The following is a 27,665-nucleotide window of genomic DNA, read 5'->3' on the forward strand; positions in this document are numbered from 1 at the left end:
TACTTACGAAAAACAAATTTCAAAAATGCTTAAGATTGTTCATCAACTCGTCTCTCAAGTGCCCCAAACTGAAAAAAAAAAATTTTGTTACAATTGGGAGAAAAATAAATATTAGTGTCGGAGGTCACGGTGGCTCTTACGGCTTTTGAAAACTCACCCGAGATTTTCACTATTTAAACAACAAATTTTGCAAAACTTTTGATAGAAACTTGCTTGTTCACTTCTTTCTTATTGAGCTATTTAACACTCGATTTCAGTTGAAAACGCTTTTAATCAGCTGTAATTGAATGCCAAAGCGCTGATATGGCAACATTAGAAGAACGCTGGAATTAGATGCTGTTCCCAGCCAGATCAATCTATTTTTGTGAAAAAATATTTATTGGGTTATTTTGAATGCACCGTTTATTTACGTGTTGCTAACATTTGAGTACCTCAGGCCATGACTAGGCCTAATCATGGGCGGTAGCAAAATAGTGCCATTCAGCAAAAAAACTCTTTATTATTATTATTATTATTATAGTTGTTACACCTAATTTGTCAAATCTCATTTATGGGTTAAAAGATTGATCATATTAAATCAATTTTTATATTGTGAGCCAGCTCCATTTGATTAAAAGATGATTTTGGTCAAGGTACATTTTATTTAAAAAAAATCCTTTATACGTGAGGATAGCAGCCGTATTGTGTTCCAAGAATCCAAGAATGACAAAAGAAAAAAACACTGTTGTTCGGACGATGTCGAAATCATCGCAACAAAATTTGGGGAATTAGCCGCTTTGCAGCAGATCAAACTTTGTGATTTTCTTACATTTTTCAGTTTTATACTCTACAGAAATCCTTTTCCTACTCCTTGTGATCGTCCTTCACTAGAGTACAACAAATCAACAAAATTTATTCATTTTAATTCATATTTTTAACTCAATAATGTATCGTGCACTTATTGTTCAGTGTTACTAACAAGATTAATTGCATTTTGCATCGGAATCCAATTCTGCCCTTTACTGTGTGTCGTTATTGCTCTGTCCTGTGGGTTGTTAGAAATTCACTTCATTCATTGTTTTAACAGATAAACATTCGCGATTAAACTCCAGTTCTACAGTGTTATTTGTTATTTTGCCCAATTTGATAAAGATTATTTATGATGAAATATTATTTCAATAAATGAACAGGTTGCAGTTATTGATCAGCCCGCCTGTGTGCTTCTAGCAGATGCGGCGAATGAAGCTAATGTAGGTAATCTCGAAAACACAAAACTTTAAAATTCGATATCTCTGGAACAAAACATATTCATTTCTGTCGATAAGTGATTCTTATGTAAAATTGGCCGGGAACACGATGGTGAGTCAAATAAAAAAATAAGTTGGGGTGTTTTGAGATACGGCCGCTTAAAGTTTTCAATTGCGCAATACAGGTAGAAAAAAAATTAATCTAAATTTTGATCACGAAATGGATTCTACGACCAATTTCCTTCCAAATTGAGTCTAAGACCGACCTCTAAGATTTGTGGTTCCTGAGTTATCGTCGTTTCAAACTAGGAGGTTTGGTCAAAAATCGTCAAAAAGTCGATTTTGGGGAGGTAAAAATGGAGGGGGTGGTCCGATTTGGATGAAATTCGGGATTCTTGCATGTTTTGATAGTATCAACAGCCCTGCCAAATTTGAGCAGGATCGGAGAGGGTAATTTTCAAATGCTGTTCCGCTTCAGATGGAATGACCCATTTGTTATTTGTTATTTGTTATGTGTTATTTGTTATTTGTTATTTGTTATTTGTTATTTGTTATTTGTTATTTGTTATTTGTTATTTGTTATTTGTTATTTGTTATTTGTTATTTGTTATTTGTTATTTGTTATTTGTTATTTGTTATTTGTTATTTGTTATTTGTTATTTGTTATTTGTTATTTGTTATTTGTTATTTGTTAGTAATGGAGGTAATGATTTGATTAATAAGACAAGATGGCGTTGAGAACGGAATATGATGAAGTTTGACAAAATATAAGGACGTTGAAAGTGGGACAGCAAACTAGCCTTCATAAAAAGAATAGCAAAATGATAGTTTTGGTTTAATGAAGTGATTATGAGGCTTGTTAGATAGAACGACACTTGAAGGAGCTTGGAATACAAAAAAGGAAAGTGAGACAAATGAGACAAAAAGGCAAAAATACAAACGAAAAACTTCACAACGACGTGAAACAACGTGCCTCACCAAAATACTTCCTTTTCTTTTCGGTTATTCATCCTCCCCCACAATTATTTGTTTGAATTGGGCCAAGAAACAAATGTGCTTTCATTGCCAGGGGAAGCCAACAAAAAAGGTAGCAAATTATGTCCAAACAACAAGTCCTTCGGTCCCTAGTTCATGATGTTTTGCTCCCTCCGGAACAATTTTCTCAGTGACCACCCACACCGTAGCATCGCCAGTACCCAGTTACAATTAATTAGCAAGGAATACCTACTGCCACCATGTAACCTTTCTCGCTCTCTCTCTCTCCGTTAACAAAAGCCAACACCACAACAGAGCTACAATTTGTTTATTTCTATCGCTGGCAAACAGCACTAATAGAATGAAATTGGGTTGTGTTATTTTGTTGTGGCACCACCACCGGTGGCAAGGCGCATCTGCCGCGCTGTGAACTCGTTGTAATAATAAACACGCCTTCGAGAATCGGGCAGTGCTGGCCAAAGTGACCTATCTGTCTCAACTGTCTCAATAACTATCTGGATTGAATCCAAATGGGACAGAATTTGTCTTAGTTGTTCCAATTGTCTCATTTGTCCCACATCTCAACATGAATTTATGTTTTTGTCTCAATCGTCTCAAATGTTCGAATAGACTCATTTGTCCCAGTTCTCCCAAATGTCTCATTTGTGTCCATTTTGTCGTATTTGTTTGTCTCGTTCCAATTTTCTTAGTGTAAGTTTCTACTGAATGGCATTCAAAATGTTGACACAAAACCAACCGGACAAAACACGCATGACAGAATGGTGGTCAGTCCCACCACATCTGTCCCAGCGCCACGTCATGTTCTTCCGCAACGACGCATCACTGAAATCCACTTGTACAATTATAATTGTATCATCCTCAACTCAACCATATTTTCCGCTTGCATTGCAGCTCCACAGCCTTAGCCACAATCGGGACAATGCTCAACATGGCGGAACAAAACTCGTTCTTTGCGTCCCACAAATACAACAACAACAACAACAACAACGGATTGAAACTTTCCCCCATCAGAACCCGTTCGGTGAAGCGCCGATAGGATAGTCCACCCAGCTAATAACGGTTCGCCGCGATGACGTGTGTGTGTGTGCGTGCTTCGTCCAGGACACGCCGGATATGAAAACAACTGGACATTCTCAATATCCTTTCCGATACTGATGGGATGGGATTCTGGCTTTCGAGAGCAGCAAAAGGAGTAGAACCATCACACCATGGATCGTCCGGATGTTTACTCAGGTCCCTTCTCGTAACGACTTCCACACGGGACAGTTTGTTATTATCCTGATGGTGGGATCTTCCTTTTTTAAATTTTCTATTTGTATTACGTTGCAGCGGGGAAGTTTTCTGGGAAAGAAACTCTTAAGCTTTTCGAAATTCTTGCATTTGTGTGCGTTTTTTAAAATGAACTTAAGAGGCAGTATTTGTAAATATTGCTCGGTTTGTTCTAGAGGTCGTATCGAGGTGCTCCGATTTGGATGAAACTTTCAGCGTTTGTTTGTCTATACATGAGATGAACTCATGCCAAATATGAGCCCTCTACGACAATGGGAAGTGGGGTAAAACGGGCTTTGAAGTTTGAGGTCAAAAAAACATAAAAAATCTTAAAATTGCTCGCATTTCCGTAAAACTTCATCAATTCCAACTCTCTTAGATGCATTCGAAAAGTCTTTTGAAACACTTCAAAATGTGCCATAGACATCCAGGATTGGTTTGACTTTTTCTCTTAGCTTTTGCAAATTACTGTCAAAAATGGATTTTTTTAAAACCTTAATATCTTTATCCAACAGCCTCCAACACCCATACTCCCATAGGTCAAAAGATAGGTAATTTCATGGATTATAAGCCTACGGTATTAACTTTTTGGCCAATCGCAGTTTTTTTCATAGTTTTTCGATTTTTCTACAACAAACATTTTACAACGTTAGTTTTTGCCCTGTAGGCCTCCATAGCGGCACTTTTTGGTCTCAATTTTGTCATATTCGGAATCCTCGGACAATTTTACGTAAGTTAGAAGTATTGGAATTGCAATTTTGATTTAAAAATAATTAAATAAAACATTTTGAAAAAAGAAATAGATTTTATTTACCTATGATCAAAACGTCAAATGCTGTATCAAGTAGCGAAAACCTGTTTTACCCCTTATCCAACAAAATGTTAAAAATATTTTAATTCATCTAAATGGCAATTTTTCCAATCAAATTTACAAATACTTCTAATTTACGTGAAATTGTCCGAGGATTCCGAATATGACAAAATGAGACCAAAAAAGCCGCTATGGAGGCCAGGGCAAAAATTGCAAAATGTTTGTAGAAAAATCGAAAAACTATGAGAAAAACTGCGATTGGCCAAAAAGTTAATACATAGGCTTATAGTCCATGAAATTACCTATCTTTTGACCTATGGGAGTATGGGTGTTGGAGGCTGTTGGAAAAAGATATTAAGGTTTTAAAAAAATCCATTTTTGACAGTAATTTGCAAAAGCTAAGAGAAAAAGTCAAACCAATCCTGAATGTCTATGGCACATTTTGAAGTGCTTCAAAAGACCTTTCGAATGCATCTAAGAGAGTTGGAATTGATGAAATTTTACGGAAATGCGAGCAATTTTAAGATTTTTTATGTTTTTTTGACCTCAAACTTCAAAGCCAGTTTTACCCCACTTCCCTTTGTCGTAGAAGGCTCATATTTGGCATGAGTTCATCTTATGTATAGACAAACAAACGCTGAAAGTTTCATCCAAATCGGAGCACCTCGATACGACCTGTTACACATTGGTGAAAAACTCGCTCTTAAACGAAACAAAGTTAACTTTATAGCTGTCGACCACCTTTGCTAGTACCAACCAATAGTGTCTTCCTTTTATCTACAAGGACTTCGCCGCCCTGGGCTCCTAAGTGTATGAAAGTATGGCACGGAGCGACGGCGCCGAATACCCATATTTACACAAAGAATTGTTAGAGCACCCGCCACGGGATTCGAACCGCTGACCTCTGGATTGTTAGTCCAGGGCGCGGTCCGATTGATCCACACGTGCGGGACAATCTTGTTCAGGCAAAATTAGTAAAATAGTTTGAATTTTCTGCGACAATTTTAAAGGTTTTCATTCAAAATATTTTACAAGGTTACCATCTCTCTTTTCAAGAACTAAATTTAAAATCAATAGGCAAAAAAAAATTTGTTACGATATCGAAATTTTTATTAAAAAAAAAAGAACTTACTTAACATTACCGGAAATCATTCACCCAAAAAATTAAATATTGTTAAAATTAAACGAGACGCAGAAAAAAATATGAAATATTTTTTAAAGGTGATTACAAAGATGAAAAATACTCTTTATTTTATTTTGAATAAAACAAAGCTTAATTCTTTTAATTTCTTTTTAAATTATAGCTTTCAAATAAAATAGTAGAATATTTTATACTACAGCGAATAAAAAAATGATTAAATTAAGATAGTTTCTAAAAAACTGAAACATCCAAAGAATTCTTCAAATGGTTCATTTCAAGCTTTTTAATTGAAAACTAATCAAATTCACTCAAATAGTCTTTATGATTAAAATATTTATAATAATGTTATTTGAAAAAAAAATATTTGACAAAATTGATGAATTACAAGAATTTTAAACCGTCCAAGAAAAAGTCAAAATTCAAATAAATAATCGAACAAGGGTATTCCCTCACTTCATTCTACAGAAGTTCTTAAGATTATTATTATTCTTAATTGAGTTTGATAAAATATTTTGAGAAAAATCGTTACAGTTTCACACATACATAAAAATTTACGAGATTTCGCGGAAAAAGACAAATTTCGCTGTCCGCGAAATCTTTAAATTTCACTTTCCCTAATTATACGCATCAAAATATCTATGATCCAGCCTAAAAAAATGTATGGGTAATTCTTTACCAACTCACACGAAATCGGGAAAAGTTGTCCCGACCCCTCTTCGATTTGCGTGAAACTTTGTCCTAAGGGGTTACTTTTGTCCCTGATCACGAATCCGAAGTGCGTTTTTTGATATCTCGTGACGGAGGGGCGGTACGACCCCTTCCATCCAGCCTGAAACGGTGATGAGATAGAAATTTGGTGTCAGTCCCTTTGACACCAAATTTCTATCTCATTATGAAAAATTAGACGCCCGATTTGATGGCGTACTCAGAATTCCGAAAAACGTATTTTTCATCGAAAAAAACAGTAAAAATGTTTTAAAAATTCTCCCATTTTCCGTTACTCAACTGTAAAAAAAATTGGAACATGTCATTTTAAGAGAAATTTAATGTACTTTTCGAATTTACCTTGACACAGAAAGGTCATTTTTTCATTTAGAACAAAATTTTTCATTTCAAAATTTCGTGTTTTTTCTAACTTTGCAGGGTTATTTTTTAGAGTGAAACAATGTTGTACAAAGTTGTAGAGCAGACAATTACAAAAATGTTGATATATACAGCAATTCCATTTGAAAAGAGCCTAAACCAAAAAAAAAGTTCTCCGATCGGGCTCAAAATTTTTCTGGGGGTTCCTTGGCCAAAATAATTAGACCCGTATTTTTTTGTTTTGCCATTAAATTGGCCTACATCGTGCTAGGGTGGTTCAAAAATGGCAATTTTCGTCATTTTCAAAAAACCACTTTTTCTAAAAATCATATCTCCGCGCCATTTCATCCGATTTTAGCTGTCTTAGACGCAAAAGAAAGGTGATGAGTTTGGCTATTTGGGAAAAATAGTAAAAGTTCAAAATCTAACGCTATTGAAAAGTCGTATGAAAACTTAAAATGGCGTTTTGACCGTGTCTGGACAAAAGAGCCTATGTCGAAATATTTTATCGGATTCCTCGAAAATTTCACTAACATATCAAAAATTGGCGATGTCGAACCGTACGTTTCGAGATATGATTTTTGAAAAAAACTGCGTTTTCGACGCGCCACGCGCAAAAACGGAAAATGACGAAATCGGCAAAATCAACTTTTCCACTAAAACTGCGATAACTTTAAAATTTCAGCGATGACCTATAGATGTTATGGTACCAAAAGTTGCGTCTCTCAATTACGAAAATTTTGGTACCCAGACATGTATAGGTCATCGCTGAAATTAAAGTTATCACAGTTTTAGTGAAAAAGAGATGATTTTTGCCGATTTCGTCATTTCGTTTTGCGCAATATCGCGTACGATTTATTTTCAAAAATCGTATCTCCAAAACGTACGGTTCGACATAATTTTGATATGTTATGTGAAATTTTCAGAATCCGATAAATATTTTCGACATAGGCTCTGGTCCAGACACGGTCAAAACGCATTTTAAGTTTTCATACGACTTTTCAATAGTTAAGCTAGATTTTGAACTTTACTATTTTTCCCAAATAGCCAAATATCACCTCTTTTGCGCAGACCAAATCGGATGAAATGGCGCAGATGATTTTTAGAAAAGTGGTTTTACGAAAAGACAAAACCATTTTTGAACCACCTAACGATGTAGCCTGTGGCCAAACAAAATCGGGTCTAGTATTTTGAGCCCAAGAATTTATTTCGGAGAACTTTTTGGTTTAGGCTCTTTCAAATGGAATGCTATAGACATAAGGGTTTGCTTATAAACATCACGAGTTATCGCGATTTTACCAAAAAAGTTTTGAAAAAGTTACTTTTTGCGTTTCTCTTTGTTTCGTCGTCCGTGTCTGTCGCGGGTGACCATGAACGGCCATGATCGATGACGACCAACTTTTTCAAAACTTTTTTTCGTGAAATCGCGATAACTCGTAATGTTTATGAGCAAACCCCTTATATCTATGTATCAAATTTTTTGTAATTGTCTACTCTACAACTTTGTAGAACATTGTAACACTCTAAAAAATAACCCTGCAAAGTTAGAAAAAACGCGAAATTTTAAAATGAGAAATTTTGTTCTAAATGAAAAAATGACCCTTCTGGGTCAATGTGGATTCGAAAAGTACATTTAATTTCCCAAAAAATGAAATGTTCCTAATTTTTTTACTGTAGAGTAACGGAAAATATAAGAATTTTTAAATTTTTAATTTTAAAACTTTTTTAGTCTTTTTTTCGATGAAAAATACGTTTTTTCGGAATTCGGAGTACGCCATCAAATCGGGCGTCTAATTTTACATTAAAGTCCCTCTGACACCAAATTTCTATCTCATCACCGTTTCAGGCTGCAAATTTTTGAAAAACACCTCTTTTTTCGCATGTTCAAAAATGGAAGGGGTCGTACGAGATCAATCACGATCCGAGGATCCGTCACGAGATATCAAAAAAAAACGGACCTCGGATTCGTGATCAACGACAAAAGTTACCCCTTAGGACAAAGTTTCACGCAAATCGAAGAGGGGTCGGGGCAACTGCTGTGTGAGTTGGTGGAGAATTACCCGTATTAAATACATTTTAGTGTTCATAATCACTCAAAGATTCAAAGATTCAAAGATTCAAAGATTCAAAGATTCAAAGATTCAAAGATTCAAAGATTCAAAGATTCAAAGATTCAAAGATTCAAAGATTCAAAGATTCAAAGATTCAAAGATTCAAAGATTCAAAGATTCAAAGATTCAAAGATTCAATTGATTTGAAGATTTGAAGATTTGAAGATTTGAAGATTGGAATATTTGAAGATTTGAAGATTTGATGATGTGAAGATTTCAAGATTTGAAGATTTGAAGATTTGAAGATTTGAAGATTTGAAGATTTGAAGATTAATCATTCGGTCGATTTGAAGATTGATTCGGTCGTTTGAGATTCAGCCTTTCGACACCAAAAATGAAAGTGTTCGAAGATACGAAGTTTTGATGACTTTAAGATTTAAAGATAAGGATTGTAAAATATAACTTAGCAGTTAGGGATACGATATAATATTCAAGGTATTTTATTTTTTATTTAAGGTTAGGCCAAGACATAGGATTAAAATTTATTATAGAGAGATGGACATAGGATTTAGGCATTAAGTGAAATTAGAATGTGTAGTAGGATTTAGAGTTATGATTTTAAATACTGAAATGAAATTTCTGATTTGGATATTGGAAACAGTATTAAGGAAAATATTATATGAAATCACATGTAAACAGATTGTTTGGGAAAAATTAGAACTAGGTAATTGTTAATTTGTACTGTTTTCCCATCCCTGTCCCGCCAGTTGCAAATTCCGCCTTCGGGCTGTAATCCTACCGTCACTGCACCTGCGAACCACCCAGCCCAACGGACAACACCATTTCCGTCCTATCCTGTCCGCCGTGAGGAACCGTATGCTGGACTCGCTGATATTTACATAGTTCCGTCACGCAACCACCATGCATTGTGTTGTGCTGGTGTATTCGAGAGGGAGGAAGAACACAACACCTGTCACGCGTCCGAACAAGACAAGTCCAGCCAGCCACAGTCGGAGTCGATGGATTCTACGGAATGTTGCACACATCGTTGGAGGTTATGTACGTGTCTGTGTGTGTGTTTTGTGGCTTCTAGGGCCATCAGTTGTGATGACAACGTCGATGGTGTGTGGTTTAGCGATCGTCGGTGGAGAATCTCAATTTTGAACTTGTTGTTTTACAGGAATTCCAATAGCTAAGGTAGGATATCGTTGATTTGATGGAATTCATTTTGCTGTTCAAAAGTTTATCGATTAAAGATAGAACATTCAGAATTTTAGACGTTGTCAAACTATCGGTGTTTTAAGGTACCGTACAAAAGTACATGTGATAACTTCACAGGAAATTTGCTGCCATTTCATGGACTTCAGGCACAATATCTGCATCCACCACTTGAGCTATCTTAAGGTGGTCATCAGCTAAAGTGGACCATATTGATTAGATTGATCAACACCATGACAGCTGTCAAATTCACTCGTGTAAATTTCCAAGAACTGCAAGTTACGCTTGAAAGTACCAACAACCAACCACTTTCACCAAGAACAATATCCCACAAGACAAATTGCAATTGCTGAGAGATCCCGCATCACTTGAACTTTGAACTTTTGCCAACAAAATCAATTATTTGCAAACCAGCCCTCCCCCCTCAACCATGGCACATAACCTTAACCTCTGCTCTGGTTTGGGCCGCGTGACAGATGTGGGCTCCTCGAGAAATTCCCGGCGAAGGAGGTCCAAAGTTTTGTGTCGCATCCAGGCTGCCATCGAGCAAATTATTAATGATGGAAAACTCTCACAGCTCGGTCTTGGTCGTTGTCGGGCGGGAAAATGTTGCAGACGAACGAAGAGGCAAGCCGGTTTGCCGTTTTTTAATGAAAAATTTAGCCTGTGATAAAGTGGGAGAGACGGCAAAGTTTCTTCGGGATGTTCGAAAGGTTGCACAGACATGTATTAATCATTTTATGGGTCGAACTTTGATGAACTTGCGAGATTTAAGGGGTTCATGATAGTATTAATTGGAAAACTTTAACAACTACAATTTGATATAATGAGTCTTCCTTTTTCTTGTAGTCCTATTTATCTATTTTGTATTTCTTGCTTTTCTTGTCTTTTCTTATCTTTTCTTGTCTTTTCTTGTCTTTTCTTGTCTTTTCTTGTCTTTTCTTGTCTTTTCTTGTCTTTTCTTGTCTTTTCTTGTCTTTTCTTGTCTTTTCTAGTATTTTCTTGTCTTTTCTTGTATTTTCTTGTCTTTTCTTGTCTTTTCTTGTCTTTTCTTGTCTTTTCTTGTCTTTTCTTGTCTTTTCTTGTCTTTTCTTGTCTTTTCTTGTCTTTTCTTGTCTTTTCTTGTCTTTTCTTGTCTTTTCTTGTATTTTCTTGTCTTTTCTTGTCTTTTCTTGTCTTTTCTTGTCTTTTCTTGTCTTTTCTTGTCTTTTCTTGTCTTTTCTTGTCTTTTCTTGTCTTTTCTTGTATTTTCTTGTCTTTTCTTGTCTTTTCTTGTCTTTTCTTGTCTTTTCTTGTCTTTTCTTGTCTTTTCTTGTCTTTTCTTGTCTTTTCTTGTCTTTTCTTGTCTTTTCTTGTCTTTTCTTGTCTTTTCTTGTCTTTTCTTGTCTTTTCTTGTCTTTTCTTGTCTTTTCTTGTCTTTTCTGGCCTTTTCTGGCCTTTTCTTGTCTTTTCTTGTCTTTTCTTGTCTTTTCTTGTCTTTTCTTGTCTTTTCTTGTCTTTTCTTGTCTTTTCTTGTCTTTTCTTGTCTTTTCTTGTCTTTTCTTGTCTTTTCTTGTCTTTTCTTGTCTTTTCTTGTCTTTTCTTGTATTTTCTTGTCTTTTCTGGTCTTTTCTTGTCTTTTCTTGTCTTTTCTTGTCTTTTCTTGTCTTTTCTTGTCTTTTCTTGTCTTTTCTTGTCTTTTCTTGTCTTTTCTTGTCTTTTCTCGTCTTTTCTTGTCTTTTCTTGTCTTTTCTTGTCTTTTCTTGTCTTTTCTTGTCTTTTCTTGTCTTTTCTTGTCTTTTCTGGCCTTTTCTTGTCTTTTCTTGTCTTTTCTTGTCTTTTCTTGTCTTTTCTTGTCTTTTCTTGTCTTTTCTTGTCTTTTCTTGTCTTTTCTTGTCTTTTCTTGTCTTTTCTTGTCTTTTCTTGTCTTTTCTTGTCTTTTCTTGTCTTTTCTTGTATTTTCTTGTCTTTTCTTGTCTTTTCTTGTCTTTTCTTGTCTTTTCTTGTCTTTTCTTGTCTTTTCTTGTCTTTTCTTGTATTTTCTTGTCTTTTCTTGTCTTTTCTTGTCTTTTCTTGTCTTTTCTTGTCTTTTCTTGTCTTTTCTTGTCTTTTCTTGTCTTTTCTTGTCTTTTCTTGTCTTTTCTTGTCTTTTCTTGTCTTTTCTTGTCTTTTCTTGTCTTTTCTTGTCTTTTCTTGTCTTTTCTTGTCTTTTCTTGTCTTTTCTTGTCTTTTCTTGTCTTTTCTTGTCTTTTCTTGTCTTTTCTGGCCTTTTCTTGTCTTTTCTTGTCTTTTCTTGTCTTTTCTTGTCTTTTCTTGTCTTTTCTTGTCTTTTCTTGTCTTTTCTTGTCTTTTCTTGTCTTTTCTTGTCTTTTCTTGTCTTTTCTTGTATTTTCTTGTCTTTTCTTGTCTTTTCTTGTCTTTTCTTGTCTTTTCTTGTCTTTTCTTGTCTTTTCTTGTCTTTTCTTGTCTTTTCTTGTCTTTTCTTGTCTTTTCTTGTCTTTTCTTGTCTTTTCTTGTCTTTTCTTGTCTTTTCTTGTCTTTTCTTGTCTTTTCTTGTCTTTTCTTGTCTTTTCTTGTCTTTTCTTGTATTTTCTTGTCTTTTCTTGTCTTTTCTTGTCTTTTCTTGTCTTTTCTTGTCTTTTCTTGTCTTTTCTTGTCTTTTCTTGTCTTTTCTTGTCTTTTCTTGTCTTTTCTTGTCTTTTCTTGTCTTTTCTTGTATTTTCTTGTCTTTTCTTGTCTTTTCTTGTCTTTTCTTGTCTTTTCTTGTCTTTTCTTGTCTTTTCTGGTCTTTTCTTGTCTTTTCTTGTCTTTTCTTGTCTTTTCTTGTCTTTTCTTGTCTTTTCTTGTCTTTTCTTGTCTTTTCTTGTCTTTTCTTGTCTTTTCTTGTCTTTTCTTGTCTTTTCTTGTCTTTTCTTGTCTTTTCTTGTCTTTTCTTGTCTTTTCTTGTCTTTTCTTGTCTTTTCTTGTCTTTTCTTGTCTTTTCTTGTCTTTTCTTGTCTTTTCTTGTCTTTTCTTGTCTTTTCTTGTCTTTTCTTGTCTTTTCTTGTCTTTTCTTGTCTTTTCTTGTATTTTCTTGTCTTTTCTTGTCTTTTCTTGTCTTTTCTTGTCTTTTCTTGTCTTTTCTTGTCTTTTCTTGTCTTTTCTTGTATTTTCTTGTCTTTTCTTGTCTTTTCTTGTCTTTTCTTGTCTCTTTTTCTTGTCTTTTCTTGTCTTTTCTTGTCTTTTCTTGTCTTTTCTTGTCTTTTCTTGTCTTTTCTTGTCTCTTTCTTGTCTTTTCTTGTCTTTTCTTGTCTTTTCTTGTCTTTTCTTGTCTTTTCTTGTCTTTTCTTGTCTTTTCTTGTCTTTTCTTGTCTTTTCTTGTCTTTTCTTGTCTTTTCTTGTCTTTTCTTGTCTTTTCTTGTCTTTTCTTGTCTTTTCTTGTCTTTTCTTGTCTTTTCTTGTATTTTCTTGTCTTTTTTCTGTCTTTTCTTGTCTTTTCTTGTCTTTTCTTGTCTTTTCTTGTCTTTTCTTGTCTTTTCTGGTCTTTTCTTGTCTTTTCTTGTCTTTTCTTGTCTTTTCTTGTCTTTTCTTGTCTTTTCTTGTCTTTTCTTGTCTTTTCTTGTCTTTTCTTGTCTTTTCTTGTCTTTTCTTGTCTTTTCTTGTCTTTTCTTGTCTTTTCTTGTCTTTTCTTGTCTTTTCTTGTATTTTCTTGTCTTTTCTTGTCTTTTCTTGTCTTTTCTTGTCTTTTCTTGTCTTTTCTCGTCTTTTCTCGTCTTTTCTTGTATTTTCTTGTCTTTTCTTGTCTTTTCTGGTCTTTTCTTGTCTTTTCTTGTCTTTTCTTGTCTTTTCTTGTCTTTTCTTGTCTTTTCTTGTCTTTTCTTGTCTTTTCTTGTCTTTTCTTGTCTTTTCTCGTCTTTTCTTGTCTTTTCTTGTCTTTTCTTGTCTTTTCTTGTCTTTTCTTGTCTTTTCTTGTCTTTTCTTGTCTTTTCTTGTCTTTTCTGGTCTTTTCTTGTCTTTTCTTGTCTTTTCTTGTCTTTTCTGGTCTTTTCTTGTCTTTTCTTGTCTTTTCTTGTCTTTTCTGGCCTTTTCTTGTCTTTTCTTGTCTTTTCTTGTCTTTTCTTGTCTTTTCTTGTCTTTTCTTGTCTTTTCTTGTCTTTTCTTGTCTTTTCTTGTCTTTTCTTGTCTTTTCTTGTCTTTTCTTGTCTTTTCTTGTCTTTTCTTGTCTTTTCTTGTATTTTCTTGTCTTTTCTTGTCTTTTCTTGTCTTATTGTTTCAAGTCATTTGAATAATTTTCTTGGCTGCTATTTCGAAACCCGTTGTGTTCCTCGAAACTAATTAATTTCTTTTAAATGGATTTACCTACGATAATTGGCTCTGCATCGTTTATGCTATTATAACTCAATTTAAATATTGAACGTACCATCCAGCTGGCACAACCGCTCAATCCAATTGTCATAAACTCATTTCAAATGTAAACTGGCAATTGTGCACTCAACCGGCAGCCTGCATCATCCCGGCCATATTTGATTCACTCGCAAATTGCATAAATATTGTCCCAACAGATAGATAATACATATTTGACGGCTATCATAACGAATTATCGCGCGTGAATCGACTGCGGTTTGTCTGCGTCACAAGAACTTTGCACCCGTTTGTCACAACCTGCTGTGTTCGGAAATTGCTGCAATTGTTTTCGTGCACCCATTGTGGACCTAGATGCACCTATTTTCGACCTACTTGGTACATATTTTGGGCTGAGTTTTGAAAGGGGCTATTTTCAAATGCATTTTTTTTTGCAGAAATTACGAAAAAAAAGTTCAAATCAGCAATCTTAACCCTAAAATCGCGCGGACATTTCCCGAATTCCAACCCCCAGCTTCCCAGGACTGACGTCACGGCGAACTTCACACGTGTGGGTGGTCGTGGGAATCTTCGCGTCCCACTAAGTTGGAGGATGGGGTAAAAGTTCTGAATGGCAAGTGCGCTGGAAAATTGAATTATTTTCGATAGAGTGCCTCGAGTGCTGGAAATAGATTTATTGAATGGTGGTGGTTGGTGGGTGGGGGGCAAATGCAGCGGAGAAGGTTTGGAATTAAATTGATTAGGCCTGGCCGCCACCGCCGCCAGGTTCAACGTCGACGGCGAAGTGCTTTCCGAAGGTTTTGGACCTGCTGCCGCTGGAGAATCAATATGGTTTCGTTGGGAGCGCGTCGGATAATGAATTGAGTGGCGAGCCCGGCGAGCTTTGTATGGACGAATTTGTGCTGGTATGATAGTGAGGAAGCCGCTGCTCGAAGTTGATGGTCCGTCAGTTTAAATTTAATTTGAAAATAATTAAACTTCGTACCTTTATCAATTAGGTTTTAAACTCTTTTAATAATTTGGTTGAACGAATTTCAGTACCCGTTCACTAGGAATACATGGAACTTGGAATACTGCAATGTACGATTTAACAAAATATACTGATTTCATCTATTTCGATCCATATTTTTTTGAATAGTTGGAATTGCGTTTTATTGAAATCACGAATAATTTTCATGGATTAATGAACAATTTTTGAATTTTTTTTTCTATCGGCACTTATATCGAAATGTAAATGTTTTTGTTGAAAATAATCCAAATAAGCAATTCTCTACCAAACCCGGAAATGGATTTTATTTGTATTTTTTGATTTGGCTCAAACTTTGTGGGGGCCTTCCCTATGACCGTAGAAGCTATTTTGTGTCATTGGTTTACCCATACAAGTTTCCATACAATTTTGACAGCTGTCCATAAAAAAAGGGTACGTAAATATTCAACCAGCTGTAACTTATGATTGAATTTTCAGATCAATTTGGTGTCTTCAGCAAAATTAAAGGTATTGTTGAGGACTATTTAGAAAAAATAAGTACATGGAAATTTTTTTTGCAGATTTTTTAATCAACTTTTTTTCACAAAAACTCAATTTCCCAAAATACGTATTTTTTGATTTTAGAGATTTTTTGATATGTTTTAGGGGACAAAAACCCGCAACTTTTGAGCCAAAGAGAAACATGGTTAAAAAATCTGCCGCCGAGTTATGATTTTTTGAAAAAAACAGTGATTTTTGGAAAAAATCAAAATCTCATGCAAAAACAAAAATGAAGTAATTAATAAATGTAAAATTGAATTCGCAATCGAAAAATACTATACAGTACAGTGGCTTAAAGAAAAAGAAATATGGGTTTTGAAGTTTTCTAAATCTCACCCCAACAACCCACCATTTTCTAAAGTCGGTATCTCAGCAACTAATGGTCCGATTTTCAATTATAAAACATGGAACATTCGTGAAATTTTGCGATCTTTTAAAAAAAAAATATGTAGATTTTTTTATAAATCAAGACTAGCATTCTAAATGGGCGTAATATTCAATGTTTGACCATTTTTAAATGTAGATTGAGGTGAAATTTGTTTCAGAACCTCGATTATGGCGTAGATTATGATATGGAGATAAAAAAAAATTAAATAAAATGATAAAGGAGCAGTTTTGGAATTTAGCAAAAAATTGGCTTTCACCTTTTTAGGGGTTTTTTCCTCTCACAGCATATTAGTCCAACAGTTGTAAATCAAGAACCACATTACCGACATGGATAAAAATTTGGGAGGATGTAGGGCTTTAATAATGAAATTTTTCGGATAACTAAATGATTTCAATATTTCAATTTTCGACCGAATTTTTATTTGAAAACCACCTGATCAGGTGAAAACATACTTCGAGTCCCTTAAAAATTGAAAAATTCAAATTTGGTATGGAACTGGTTCAGGTTCAGCACATCCCCCGAATGCGCCCAAGAGAGCTTAAATGCATAATGTGGGCTCTGAGAAACCCCCTATCACAAAATTAAGCACATTTTTACCACACACGGACGTCACGCGTGCTCAACGGAAAATGGTGTGTTGTTTGGGCAAGACTTAGAAAACATCAATTTTCCTGTTTTTAAACCTTTGCATGGCAATATCTCAGCATCTTAAGGTCGTATGAACAAAGTTCAAAAATGCAAAATATAGAGAATTTTCTCAGCTTTTCAAAAAAAATTTTTTTTTTCAAAAGTGGGCAAACATGTGTAATTAAAAAAAAAAGAAAAGTAACCTAAATATGGATTTAACTCGAAAACGGTGCACTTTATCAAAATTTCAGTAAAGTACTTTTTGTTTGCAAATTTGATTTTTTATCGAAAAATGAAGTTAAAAAATGTTTGCGACCAGAATTTCGATTTTTTGAAAAACATAGTATTGATAAAATTCATAACTCGGTCAAAAAATTAAAAAAAATTAAGATAGCGTTTTTTTGCAACAAAAAGTTAATTAAAAAATTACCAAGTTTTTTTTACCGTGTATCATTTTTTTGCAGTGTAGTCCGTATCCATACCTACAACTTTGCCGAAGACACCAAATCGATCAAAAAATCCTTCAAAAGATACAGATTTTGAATTTTCATACATCATTTTTGTACGACCAGCTGCCAAATTTGTATGGAAAAATATATGGACAAACAAATGATGCAAAATGGCTTCTGTGGGCATACCAAAGGCACCAAAAAAGTTTCAGTCGGATTAAAAAATACAAAAAAATCGAATGACCGAAATCTGGGAGAACTGCTCACCTTTCTTTAGTAAGAAAGGCAAAAACATATATAGCTGGACATTTTTTTTTAATTTTTGTTAGACTTTTACCTTCAAGATAAGACATTTAATTTATCTTATGTTTTTTTTTAATACCCCTGAGAGCACTATGACCGAAAAATTTCCAAAAGCACAACTAAATAATTTGTTTTTTTTTTTTTTGTAAATACCCTTATCGTGAACCCCCCTGATTTTCAACCAAGCCAAAGGTTCCACCTTCCCATTTGCAACAACCCTTCTGAAAATACCAAAACTCCAAATCAAAATTGACAAAAAAGTGTTTTTTTTCGAAGTGGAAATTTGCGGTCTAATTTTTAATGTAAAAAAACTTCAATGAAATTTGTCTATTTTTCAAATTAGACAAATTTCGTTTAAAAATAAATCTAACTTTTGGAAAAGAGCTACATCGATACTTTCTTTTGTGCCTCAAATATTCCAAGCCTGACTTTTGAAATTTCATCCATAAAGTATCACAAAATGCTTCAAAAATCGTAGCAGTCATCTTTCTATAAAAAATAGCAAAAAAAATATAATTTTAAAAAATATTGATTTCTAAACTGTAACATCTTTTTTCTAATTCCGTCGTAAAACTACTCACTTTTCCTGTCATTCTTGAACGACGAAATAGCCTACTTTTCTGTACCAAAAATAACAGAATCGAATAGCAACACTTTTCAAAACAAATTCTGAAAATTTCTACTTTTCAGCACTTGTTTCGAAAAGTAGCACTTTTCAACATTTTTTTTTGATTCAAACGATTTATTGACAAAATACATGAAAATTGGACTTAAAATTTCACTCAGTGTGTGTTTTTTTGAAAATGCAAAAAATGTTGTATGGAACTCGTTGCAAAATTTGATTTTTTCAGCACTCTTCGTATTTATCCAACTCGGTGAACCTCGTTGGATAAATGTACGACTCGTGCTTAAAAAAACCTCTTTTTGCAACTTGTTGCATAAACTACTATTATCACATATCGTCAATTTTTTTTAAGATTAATAAGTTGCCGTTTGTTAAAAATTACATAAGGGATCATCCGCAAACCACGTGGACACTTTTACAAAAACTCGAAATAAATTTTCAATTGCCTTAAGGTTAATAAAAACATTCATTCACCAGTAGGGAGCCTAGAAAATATGACCCCTTGCTCCACAGGCGGAAAACGGTTTATTGGGTTATTTTAAAGCATCTGCGCCAATTTTTAAGCGAAGTTGGTGAAAAAAAATGTTTTTCATATTTTCACTCATTGGTTATAATTAAATGGAAATAGCGCACCGTGCAGGCCAAACAGTAAGAAAATTTTGTTTTTCATATTTTTTTTTCGGTTTTTCCCATCCAAACTTCACCTCCGAGGTCCAATGGGTAAATGTTGAAAATCTGCCGATATCAAGAAGACTTTCAATTTTAATCTTAATTTAACCTTTTCAATCAGATTTCATTTAATTTTAATTCGCGTGTTTAGAGTTGTTTACAGCTTTTTGAAAAAAGTTCCAAACCCAGGTAAAATCATCTTGAATCTAATTTTGTTGGATATCTAATGATATTATTCGAAAAGAATAATGTTTAACCATCATTCTAAGTTATATTCGATAACTGCCCACCGAAACAACCCGTTCTGTAACGAATCAGTTATGACCAACCACAAAATCGCTTAGCCCCATTTTCTCCAAGTTAAGTCACCAGTTCAATGTCAAACCACAGCCCAACTCGTGTATGCGATCACTGGCCATTACCTTCAAATAGCCCATCTTTTCCCCCAAAACCCCAGACTTGGCCGTCATGTTTCATCGAAAAGTTTTGCGGTAAACCTCGGGGGAACGGGGCAGGGCTCGTTAAAAGTGCATTGAATCAACGACGTGTGTGCAGCATGCAATTCACCCTTAATCATGGTGATCGTCGAGGTTGAGTTTCACCGTCGGACTCATTTGAGCATCATCGTCGTGTCGTCGTTGTCTGCGTTGAGGTCCCAACCCAAAATAACAGGGAAAAGTTGGTCTTTTGACAGGACATGATGGACGTTGCAGTGAATTTACATTGGGAAAAATTGTTGATATTTAGTTTTAACTAGGAATTCATTATTTGATTTCTTTTTTTCATGTTTAAAAAAATAAGAAAACTCAACAACTAACTCGACATGAAATTAAAAAAAAATCTGCCGAAAAGCTTCTCCAAAAAGCCAACTATCCAAATCGAACTCTGCAAAACTAGCGGACATGGAAAACTTTTGGTCCAGCTTTTCCAACCCACGTGAATATGTCTGCGTGTGTGGTCCTGCTACTGGTAATTGTAGGGCACATAACCCAACCAGTAAAGCTGTCCCATCATATCGTTCGCCTGGTTTTGAACCTTTTTCTGGAGCGTGGGTGTCCCTTTTGGCTTAGTTTGTGACGGCGACAACCTTGGACATATTTCTTGGTCAAAAAAGCTAATTTTCTCGGTATCCAGAAAAGGGACAAGGGAGGAAAGTGTCGTCCCATTAAAATCTTAATTAAAAAAGTTTAATTTGCTTAATATTTTTCGATCTGCTTCAGCGAGAGCTTTCGAAGTCGAAGGTCTCCTTAATTAGATCCAGGGCCGGGAAAAGCTGGAAGCTTCTTAAGTGGATTAAAGGAAAGATAATCTCGTAATGTTGACGGAATTTGGTTTGACTTTTTTCCGAATGGAAAGAAAATGGACGCATTTCTTTTTCAGGATGCTACACCATTCAAAGCTGAAGGAAGATTTTTCTCCAGTCCTGCTCCATGGAATGGGTTTCGTATCGATTCTTGCAAATAACAACATTGTGGCTCTCTCTGGTATGCTACCGAGTAGTAGTGTCTGATGGAGGAGGTAGTGTGAGAAAATTTGATTTCATCCCGGGAAAATCTTGAAAATGGAAAACGAGTGAATCGAAAGCATAGTTTGGTCGAGTAAATAAAATTCAATCGAACGAGCACAAGAATTTGCTACGAATGCAGTTTTGTGTTCACACTGCAGTGATTCTGCAGAATTTGCTATTTGGAACAGTTGTTGATGAAATGGAGTGGAACAACAAAGAATTTTAAAAGCATTGTGAAAAGCAACTCGGAAAATAAAAATCTGAAAATTCACAGAAAACTAAATTTTCTTGAATGCAAAAACAACACAGTTAATCTGTAATTAAATCAATTTCCACAGCGAAACCCCCAACAGCGCACGCTGCTTCCATCTGTCAGTTAATCCCAGCTCTTTATTTATATTAAATGTTCAAATAATAATTCAAACACTGCTGTGCTATACAAACTAGTTCCGGAATCGGCACTGCTACTGTCAATGGGAAGGCCGTCAAAGTTTACTGAACTGAACATACACAAACTATCTCAAAATGTCGTCACTACTTTTCCAATCTGGAAGTGAGGATGTAATAGGCCCTGTAAAGGCATAAAAAATCGTTTTTTTTAAACAACTCATAATAAAAACAGCAAAACTTGCTTGATTTCAACAATACAAGTTTTCTGGAAAAGAGCGTGGTAAACGACCTTTGATGTACAAGATTTGGTCTTGCATAGAATGGTTATTATGAAAATATGTGTTCTGAGTGCTACCCTATAAGTCCCGTTTTCAATCGACGAAATCTTTAAAACCATTGATCCGATTTTCAACGTTATGATATTATACTTTGAGATTTTTGTTATCTCTTGGAAGCTAATATGTTCAGATTGTCGAAATAACAACAAACATTACAAAGGCTTTCAAATCGAAATGGCTGGAAAATTTAATTATGACTTTTTTTAAATTTTAGGCTTATTTTCGAAACCTAGAAAATATTTGTAATTTGAATCACTGGAAAATTTATTTTTTTGCATTCAAAATCGGACTTAAAGCTACTGAGAAAATATTATGTTTTCTACCTGGAATTAACCAATAAAATGGTTTATTTTTATGCATAAATAAGTATACAGTACACAGCAAAAAATCCGATGGTAAAATCGCATGCAAAAGCATGCACATCACCTTCGTGAAAATAAACACTTAAGAGCGAGTTTTTCACCGATGTGAAACAGGTCGTATCGAGGTGCTCCGATTTGGATGAAACTTTCAGGGTTTGTTTGTCTATACATGAGATGAACTCATGCCAAATATGAGCCCTCTACGACAAAGGGAAGTGGGGTAAAACGGACTTTGAAGTTTGAGGTCCAAAAAACATGAAAAATCTTAAAATTGCTCGCATTTCCGTAAAACTTCATCAATTCCAACTCTCTTAGATGCATTCGAATGGTCTTTTGAAGCCCTTCAAAATGTGCTATAGACATCCAGGATTGGTTTGACTTTTTCTCATAGCTTTTGCAAATTACTGTTGAAAATGGATTTTTTTAAAACCTTAATAACTTTTCCCAACAGCCTCCAACACCCATACTCCCATAGGTCAAAAGTTAGGGAATTTCATGGACTATAAGCCTACGGTATTAACTTTTTGGCCAATTGCAGTTTTTCTCATAGTTTTACGGTTTTTCTAGAACAAAAATTTTACTACGTTAGTTTTTGCCCTGTAGGCCTCCATAGCGGCACTTTTTGGTCTCAATTTTGAAATATTCGGAATCCTCAGAAAATTTTACATTAGGTTGAGGTGTTGTAATTTTGAATTTGATTGTAAAAAATGCCATTTAGAATTAATTTAAATATTATTTAGAATTTTGTCGGACTAGGGGTAAAACAAGTTTTCGCCTACTTGATACAGCATTTGACGTAGATTGTTGATCGCAGCAAGCCTTGATCGGGATCGGTTGGCTGAAAGTTTTGCTCCGCGTTTTTTCATGTCTTCTCGTTCGAAATTCTTTGCTTGTGGTGTGTTCCGGTACGCGTTATTCAAGAATGTTCCGGATGGGTCAATTTCGCGGGTCGATTATCCGGTTCACAGAATCCGTGTTGTACTTCACCCGTGATTTCACCGGAGTTTGGTGGATTAAAGTGGAACCAGAATTCCGACGGTTTTTCGGAGATGTTCGCGTGGATTGGGCGTTGTGACATTTTGACGTGAAATCTCGGTCACCAAACAGTGTTTTGAAGCCGGACTTTGGGTGTTAGTCTGAAAACAATGTTCGTCTCAAGTGACTGAAAATTGTGAAATTGCTCGATTTTTTCGAGTTTATTTTGTAAAATTGTGAAACTTGATTCTAAATCTCAAAATGGAGGTGTTAAAAACTGTGCCTGCTGCTGGTAAAAATGTTGGTGTAGGAAGTGGTGGGGTGGGGAGGGGGTTTAAGTGGAAGTTTCTCAGGCGAGGAAGAAGCAATTCGAGGTGGAGCTTACTCCGGAGAAAATCGGGGCCAGGTGGCTGTGGAAGCTGGAAACCAGTTCAACGGCGACGGAGGAAGTCATGTCTGTGGTGGATCACTTGGCGGCCACATCCGGCAATCCAAGAGATGCAAAGGAAGCGGGATTTACATAAGAGTTTACGAAGCTGGATGGATGATCCCAGAATTTGGTGAGAGCGTTCTAGTGTTGTCCCTATTATGGAGCAGCCGTGGCTGACTGGTCACGTTTTTCGCTTTGTAAGCGAATGATCCTGGGTTCAATTCCCATCTGCTCCCAACAAGAAAATTAAGGAAATATTAATTTTTGAATGAACGAAAAATCAAAGTCGCTCGAACCGGGGTTCGATCCCCCGTCCTTTGGATTGGTAGAATAAGGAATACTATTACTACAAACTATATACATTAGGGTGGTCCAAATCCGGACTTTTTTGGGGCTACCCCCTGAAATCAAAGATTGACCCATCACTAGGCTAAATTCCAAATTTGTGCTCATTCTGAGCACGGGAACCCCTCCCTCCAATCGCTTAAAGTTTGTATGGGAAAAATCATCAAAATGTATGGAGAAAAGCAACTGTTTTACTTGTTTACCTGTGGAAGGCGCCATAATTATCCGATTCTTACCATTTCTCAAATGTAGAACCTTCATTAAATTTAGAACAACTTTCCCGAAGACACCATGTTTTTAGGATTTTTTCCCACTAAGTTATTAGCGCCCAAAACTGACCCTTTTTGCGCGGCCAGCTGTAAGGGGCTACCTAACAACGATGTTTATTTCCAATTCGTACACGCACGTGCTCTCTCTCAGGTTCAAACTCTCTCACGAGCTTGCTCGCCTGCCTGCCTGTTTACCAACAAGCGCGCGCTGTTTCTCTGCTTGGACTTTTGTCGTCGTCGTCGTTTTCGTTTGCTATTCGCTGCGCTGCGTTCTTGACATGTTTATTATAATGTTGAACTAAAATACCAGGTTTGTTTTTGAGATATAAAATTAAATGTAATATGCGATCAACAAAAGATATCATATTATAAGAGCGTGAGAAAAAGTACAAATTTGATGAATTAGTTCATCCATGAATCGTCATCTGTTCTGATTCAAACCTAATTGCAAAAGTTTTGGATTTTAATTTATCTGCTTTTGTTACAAGAAATACCATGCAGTTTTTTTAGATAAAAAAGGAAGGAATTTTCTTTAGATTTTTTTTAAACTGAATCCAAATGAGTAGCTTAAAGGAAGGCCGCAACTGCAAGATCTGAAGGTAGTTAACGATTGTGCAGAAAGAGATGTTTCCTGAATCGAAAATTTACAGGTAAACTGACAAAAAATGATAAACAGTTGCAATATTTGTTGCAGGGTGTCTAGGAACACAGAAAGAAATTTCCCGAAAGAATCAAAAAATAATTTTAGAGAGTATGAATGAAAATTTGCAGCAATAATTGTAAAATTGCCTTGATTTGTACTAAGTATATTTTTGTTAAAGCAAACTACCTAAAGGAACAACATTTATATTACCTGAAGAGTTTTTTTTTTAAATAATTGAATCATTATCATGTTTCTTTAGCATATACGAAAAACTGCGTGTAATGCTTGGAAAAACAAACAAACCCTCACCCAAAATTCCGAATCGAGATAATCGTTCTCTCAAAATTTATTGAGGGCTCAGTGCCAAAATCGATAGAATAATGGTACCAACTCACACCATCATAACAAAAGAGTTCATTCGTTAGTTGAATCAATAAATCTCCAACAAGTGTCATACATCGACTTCTGACTTCTCCATGGTCACGAAGCTGTGGTGGCCGAGGCAGCTAAGTCATTGGATTGGTTTGTCAAAGGTCTCTGGTTCGATTCCCGTTGTCGACACTTTTGGTTTTTGTTTGACGGATGAACTTTTTTGCAAATGAACCTCGAGAGAATAGTTCTATCGCCCATCTCGAGCTGTGTTCTCTGCGTCCGTGAATGGTACCACTATTCTCTCGACTCGAGACCACCATTCTCTCGGACTAGCGCTGCCAGTTTTGGGTGCTGTTCTCATGACATTTGCTGTAATTTTTAATCGAGCCTAAGCTTTCTTTAAACTATTTTTTCAGCGCAGTTTTTATTTTGTCATAATTTAAGAATTTATATGCTAAATATATCTCAAAAGAATCCTGCTATTTTAGTTGAAAATTATAATAAACATGTCAAGAACGCAGCGCAGCGGATAGCAAACGAAAACGACGAAGACGACAAAAGTCCAAGCAGAGAAACAGCGCGCGCTTGTTGGTAAACAGGCAGGCAGGCAGGCAGGCGAGCAAGCTTGATGAGTTTGAACCTGAGAGAGAGCACGTGCGTGTACGAATTGGAAATAAACATCGTTGTTAGGTAGCCCCTTACAGCTAGCCGTGCAAAAATGGTCAGTTTTGGACGCTAATAACTTAGGGAGAAAAAATCCTAAAAATATGGTGTCTTCGGGAAAGTTGTTCTAAATTTAATGAAGGTTCTACATTTGAGAAATGGTATGAATTGGATTATCATGGCGCCTTCCACAGGTAAAAAAGTAAAACAGTTGCTTTTCTCCATACATTTTGACGATTTTTCCCATACAAACTTTAAGCGATTGGAGGGAGGGGTTCCCGTGCTCAGAATGAGCTCAAATTTGGAATTTAGCCTAGTGATGGGTCAATCTTTGATTTCAGGGGGTAGCCCCAAAAAAGTCCGGATTTGGACCACCCTAATATACATGCTGGGCCTTTGTCCATTTGACAAGGGCTCGGAAGTTCTAAATAACGTTTGAATCCGATTGATGCAAACGTTCTTTAGGGCGGGGCTTGTCGATTCAAGCTGAGGTACCTCGCGCATGGCTAGCCTGCGTAGAAATGGGTCACCGAAGCTCGGCAGAGCTAACACCGTCCAAATGCCTATGCGAGTTATTTGCATGTATAGAATGCAAAATTTAAAATACATGGAAACAACTCAATTTGTAAGAAGCGACCGCGTGGTCCCGTTTGGTTGGTTGCACACACACACACACACTTGATACAGCATTTGACGTATTGAGCATAGGGTAAATAAGATCTATTTCTTTTTTCAAAAATGTTTTATTTAATTATTTTTTAAAGCAATATTACAACTCCAATACTTCTAACTTACGTGAAATTGTCCGAGGATTCCGAATATGACAAAATTGAGACCAAAAAGTGCCGTCTTCTCGGCATACAGGGCAAAACTAACGTTGTAAAATGTTTGTTCTAGAAAAACCGTAAAACTATGAGAAAACTGCAATTGGCCAAAAAGTTAATACCGTAGGCTTATAGTCCATGAAATTCCCTAACTTTTGACCTATGGGAGTATGGGTGTTGGAGGCTGTTGGGAAAAGTTATTAAGGTTTTAAAAAAATCCATTTTCAACAGTAATTTGCAAAAGCTATGAGAAAAAGTCAAACCAATCCTAGATGTCTATAGCACATTTTGAAGGGCTTCAAAAGACTATTCAAATGCATCTAAGAGAGTTGGAATTGATGAAGTTTTACGGAAATGCGAGCAATTTTAAGATATTTCATGTGTTTTGGACCTCAAACTTCGAAGCCCGTTTTACCCCACTTCCCTTTGTCGTAGAGGGCTCATATTTGGCATGGGTTCATCTCATGTATAGACAAACAATCCCTGAAAGTTTCATCCAAATCGGAGCACCTCGATACGACCTCTAGAACAAACCGAGCAGAATCTACAAATACTGCCTCTTAATATTACACACTGCATGTACAATTTTTGCAACACACAAAAAAAGTTGCAACCGACGGGATTCAAACCCAGCACCAACAGTAAGGACTGGCGCCTTAGCCCACTCGACCATCAGACCGATGTAAAGCTGCATGGATAAACGCATATGGGTAATTCTCTACCAACTCACACGAAATCGGGAAAAGTTGCCCCGACCCCTCTTAGATTTGCGTGAAACTTTGTCCTAAGGGGTAACTTTTGTCCCTGATCACGAATCCGAGGTCCGTTTTTTGATATCTCGTGACGGAGGGGCGGTACGACCCCTTCCATTTTTGAACATGCGAAAAAAGAGGTGTTTTTCAATAATTTGCAGCCTGAAACGGTGATGAGATAGAAATTTGGTGTCAAAGGGACTTTTATGTAAAATTAGACGCCCGATTTGATGGCGTACTCAGAATTCCGAAAAAACGTATTTTTCATCGAAAAAAACACTAAAAAAGTTTTAAAAATTCTCCTTATTTTCCGTTACTCGACTGTAAAAAATTTTGAAACATGTCATTTTATGGGAAATTTAATGTACTTTTCGAATCTACATTGTCCCAGAAGGGTCATTTTTTCATTTAGAACAAAATTTTTCATTTTAAAATTTCGTGTTTTTTCTAACTTTGCAGGGTTATTTTTTAGAGTGTAACAATGTTCTGCAAAGTTGTAGAGCAGACAATTACAAAAATTTGATATATAGACATAATGGGTTTGCTTATAAACATCACAAGTTATCGCGATTTTACGAAAAAAAGTTTTGAAAAAGTTACTTTTTGCGTTTCTCTTTGTTTCGTCGTCCGTGTCTGTCGCGGGTGACCATGAACGGCCATGATCGATGACGACCAACTTTTTTAAAACTTTTTTTCGTAAAATCGTGATAACTTGTGATGTTTATAAGCAAAACCCTTATGTATATATATTAAAATTTTTGTAATGGTCTGCTCTACAACTGCTTCAAAACTTTTTTAGTGTTTTTTTCGATGAAAAATACGTTTTTTCGGAATTCTGAGTACGCCATCAAATCGGGCGTCTAATTTTACATAAAAGTCCCTTTGACACCAAATTTCTATCTCATCACCGTTTCAGGCTGCAAATTATTGAAAACACCTCTTTTTCGCATGTTCAAAATGGAAGGGGTCGTACCGCCCTCCGTCACGAGATATCAAAACGGACCTCGGATTCGTGATCAGGGACAAAAGTTACCCCTTAGGACAAAGTTTCACGCAAATCGAAGAGGGGTCGGGGCAACTGCTGTGTGAGT

This window comes from Culex quinquefasciatus, chromosome 1 (genome assembly GCF_015732765.1).
Source record: "Culex quinquefasciatus strain JHB chromosome 1, VPISU_Cqui_1.0_pri_paternal, whole genome shotgun sequence".
Lineage (NCBI taxonomy): Eukaryota > Metazoa > Arthropoda > Insecta > Diptera > Culicidae > Culex > Culex quinquefasciatus.